General features: G+C 33.9%; 1 pseudogene; it reads left to right on the plus strand.

Annotated features, from left to right (window-relative positions):
* LOC114022717 lies at positions 1-736 on the plus strand (annotated as a pseudogene).
* The last annotated feature ends 4210 nt before the right edge of the window (positions 737-4946 follow it).

A 4946-nucleotide genomic window follows, 5' to 3' on the forward strand; every position in this document is an offset into this window, starting at 1 on the left:
ATGACCTCAGGAAATGATTCCTCCATGACTGAATTTATCTTGTTAGGTTTAACTGACTGACCAGAGCTCTAGCTCCTCCTCTTTTTCCTGTTCTTAGGGATCTATGTGATAATTGTGGTTGGGAACCTAGGCTTGATGATTTTAATTAGGCTTAATCTACAGCTTCATTCCCCCATTTTCTCTTCAATATGTCTTTCATAGATGTCTGTTATTCATCTGTCATTATCTCCAAATGCTAATAAACTTCGTGTCAAAGCATGACTGTGAGGAAAACATTGGTACATGGCTCAGTTGTCTTTGTTCTGTTTCTTTGTAAATTCTGAGTCCTTTCTTTTGTCAGCCGTGGTCTATGACCAATATGTTGCCATCTGTAACCCATTGCTTTATAACAGCATCATGTCCTCTCATGTTTGCTCCCTTCTAGTGTCTGGTGTATATGTGATGGGGTTTACTCTGGCCATGGCCCACACTGTATGCATGCTGAGACTATCCTTCTGTGATAGTAACATCGCCAACCATTATATGTGTGACATTGTCCTCCCCCCACCCCCCACCCCCATCCTGGAACTCTCTTGCACTGGCACCTACATCAACGAGTTGGTGGTTTTCATTGCAATAAAGCATTGAACTTGGAGTGATTAGCTCCACCATTTCCCCCTCTTATGCATTAATCTTTTCCACTGTCCTCTGCATTCTGAGTGAGAAAAAAAATACTGTGAGCAGAATAAGAAGCTAAGTAAGATAAGCGAGGAGATACAATTTTTCTTTTTTTTATTATTTTCTTTTTAGTTTTCAACAATCACTTCCATATGCTTTTGAGTTTTAAATTTTTCTCCCCCTCCCTCCCTACCTCCTTCCCCAAGACGGTGTGCAATCTGATATAGGTTATACATATACATTCTTATTAAACATAAATATTAAACATAAACACATTAGTCATGTTGTAAGAAGAATTAGAACCAATAGGAGGAACCATAAGACAGAGGAAACAAAATAAAACAGAAGAAAAAAAGAGCAAATAGTATGCTTCGATCTACATTCAAAATACATAGTTCTTTTTCTGGATGTGGATAGCATTTTCCATCATGAGACTTAGAGATGTCTTAGATCCTTGCATTGCTAAGAAGGGCTAAGTCTATCAAAATTAGGCATTGCACAGCATGACTGTTGCTGTATACAATGTTCTCCTGGTTCTACTCACTTCACTCAACATCAGTCCATACAAGAGACATAATTTTTCTAAAAAGATTCTTACTGTCAGGTTTTCAAGTAAGTAATTGGATCTGAGTAAAAAAAAATTGGCTTCAGTAGAATAAATGGTAGAGGTAAGTAGGGTAAGCAAGACAAAGGAGGAAGTAACTTTTACATCTGAACTTTAATTTCTGGTCACTAAGACTCTGTGTGTTCTTGTCTGTGTTTTGTGTCTCTTTGTTTCTATGGGATTTGCAGAATTAGGCTGTATATGCTAGGTGGAAGAACTGAGAAGTAGGGTGAAGTCTTAATCAGCCAGGACAGTAAGATTCCCTCAGGCTATCTATGTTTAAAGTTTACAGGGTAATTTAAGGAGAAAACTAATTAAAAAAAAAAATTCTTTCTGTCTTTTGATTGTAGCCAAAATAGAGACAGAGAGAAAAAGGGGAACTTTCCTCCAATTTTAAAAAGTTTGAATGTTTGAAAGTAGAATTAAAGAAGGAATTTTTCTTTTGAGCACTTCCTTGAAGTAAAAATCCAGCCACTTTTTTTTTTCTGGGTGTGGTACAGCAGCTGCTTGTATTTAGCTCTAAGCTAATGAGATCTCAAACCAAGCTGCCCATAGACAGCATGGCGGTGTGAATCCAGCCATAAGTGTTTCTACTGTGGAAGGAAAGATCACATTACTCAAAACCCCTTTTTTAAAAGAAAAAGGGATCCTAGAAGTCAAAAGGGGAATGGTTTTAAGTGTTACTGAAGGAACAATTATACAGGAAGAGGGAGAGGTAAGGACTGTGTATCTCAAAGATACATTTCCTTTTAAATTGAATAACTAATCTTTCTATTGATAAATTATCCAAGTGGGAATTTAACAAATGCTAACTATCTGAAGCTGTGTGTGGTAAGAAATTTTGTTTTAACTCAGAAGCAGCCAGAGGGTAAGGGCTCTTCTTTCTCTTTAGGCTAAAAATTTTAGTTGAGAAATGATGGTGAAAACTGCAAGTTTACAAATTCAGTTTTAATTGGATTCCAAAACTAGTTTGTAGATTTCAATCTGGGAAACTGTCTTTGTCTACTCAGTATATCTGATATCAGGGAAATGTGCTTAAAACCACAAAATAAGTTTTTGTCTTTTAAGACACTTTGATCAAGATTTTTCTATCATAGCCTTAAATGTAATCACTTTAGAATTTCAACAATGTTTAAAATGTATATTATAATTTGTAAAAGTTGTTTGTATAAGTAATATCAGTAAAAATTGTGAGAGAAATACAACTTTCTTGATTTATGACTTAAGTGTTAACTCTCTCCAGATTCTAAAAAGTGAAGAGTAAGCAGAAAAGAGAAATAAGTATGATTTAATTTGGAAAACTCCTTAGAGTTGAACTCTGGGGGTGACATAACAGATCTCTATTGTTAATTGGGCAATAAAGTCTTTTGTAAGATGTTAATGTAGTTGGGAGAATCCAGAATCCCACTCCTGGGCTTCAACAGGCCTAAAATTTTTTTGTGATTACTTAAAACATCTTAATGGATTGGAAAAAAAAAAGATTTGTCTTACAAACTTCTTCTGGGACTAGTAGAGATAGGCTGCTCAGGTTTCTATTTCCTTTTGGGAGAATGAGAAAGGTTTAGAGCTAGTTGATCTAGTAGATAACACCTGAATTGCCGCTAATCAAACAACAGGTTATATAATTGTGATAAGCACATGAAAGAAGACAATCACCTGTGTTGAAATTAAGTCTATAGCTTGGGAATGTTTAATAACAGTGAGCAGTCTGGCATATGGTTGAAATGTAATGAAAAGTTGTATAGTCTGTGTAATTGATTTGAAAGATTTGGAAGAGAAATAAAGACTGGAGGGAAAATATGGAAGATAGATAAGAAGGTTTGAAGACAAATGAGGGACACACCTTCCATGCAGCAGGAGGGCAGCAGCAAGGTCGCCTGCTCCAAGCCCCTCTTTACCCTGGACAGTTGTTCTAGAAGCTTGCGTGCCAGCTTCAGACGGGCAAGTTTGACTTTTGTGTGAGTAGCTAGATTGAGAATGAAAATTTTGAAACTTGATAGCTACAAAAACCCAATCCTGACATATGTAGAAGGTTAGGAGAAATTTGATAAGCAAGGTGTTCCTAAGCATGATAATTAGGGTAGAATACTGTTGCTTTTAAAATCTTTTGCAGTGAATTAGCTGGAAATATTGAATCCCAGAATATAAAATGCTTGAAATAAATAACCCTTATATAAAATATAATATTAAATAATTGAAATTATAAATTAAGGTTCTATATGTTCTAAGGTTCTTTGGAAAATAGACCTAGGTGTAATTGAATTTATTCTGGTGCTATTTTAAGTGAAATTTATTATTATTATTCTCATAATACATATAGATCAGGAAACATGTTAGCTGTGTGATTTTAAGCCAAGTTACCATAGTTATGATGATTTGTGATGTGTTAAAGATAATGCCTAATGTTAATTTGATAATTCATTGTTTTAGAAATATTGTTAGAAAAATGAACTCTTCTTTCATTCCTTTGGGTTATGGATTTAATTGTTGAAAGACTGATGTAAATATGTTATAAAAACTCTTTAGAAATATAGGGGATGGTTATAATGTTTTCTGTAAGGTTGTCATAACAAGGACCCCTTAAAGTGTTCTCATCTGTGAAAGCTAAAATTCTGAAATCTTCCTAGACCTGCTGATAGTTTTAAGTAACATTGGGTGCTTGCTTTGTGGCAGAGTGGCAACTAAGTAGGGTATCAATATTTTAAGGCTTCAAGATCTAGCCACATGCTCAGGTTAAAACAGTGATTTGATTTTAGTGAAGAACCAGAAATTGCAAAGGAAAAGATTATTATTTCTACATATGTGTATATATATGTGCATATATATGTGAAAGTCTCTAACTATTAGACCATAAAAGTCTTAAAAATTTCTGCAGCTTTGGTTTACAAGTTAAGATTAGATATGCATCTGTAAGTCATGTCCACCCACCTTTCAGGATAGTCTGTAGGCAGCCCATAACACTATATAAATATTGTATATGGTGAAAATATCGGTTATTGTCATCTGCAACTGTTACATAGGACCTTAACTTTTCCTTGTGTTGTTCAAATTGAGAATTTAACTCCGTGAAAACTCAAAAGTTTCTGCCTGAGGAAGCTGGTCACATCCTGTGAACAACTCCTTAGAGCTATCTGCCTGGGCCAAAAATCAGTCATCCAGAATCTTAGGTTAAGACATTCTAAGACAATGACTTAATAATACTTTAAGCTAACTTAATGATAACAAGTACAAATTCAAACTGTTTGTAAAACTTTGTGTATTTCCTCATATTTTTAATTTGAAACTAAGTATTTGTTTGTATTATGAAACTTGGTAACACCAACGTAGTTAGAAAAAATTTATTCTCTTGTAATTTGAATATTGTTTGCTCATAAATTTAGTGTTAAGAGTATTTTATTTTATATGGATTATAATGAAATTTTCTTTGTTTTTATCTGATAAAATGTTTGACAGGGTTTTAAGTAGGAAGTTCGTAGATTAGTTTATGTAAGTTCCACTTAAATTTGTTCAGAATGATTTTCTGTGTAGTTTAGAAATGCATTCCACTGAATTGAGGTACCTTAACTAGAAATGGGTTTTATTTTATGTTTCAAATCTGTAATATTGTTTATGATATTGTTAGGATCACAACTTCTTTCTAATCTAGATATTGCTACATTACTGTTACATATATTATGTATTATGA

Source organism: Vombatus ursinus, unplaced genomic scaffold (assembly GCF_900497805.2).
Source record: "Vombatus ursinus unplaced genomic scaffold, bare-nosed wombat genome assembly UNPS02014813.1, whole genome shotgun sequence".
NCBI classification, from domain to species: domain Eukaryota; kingdom Metazoa; phylum Chordata; class Mammalia; order Diprotodontia; family Vombatidae; genus Vombatus; species Vombatus ursinus.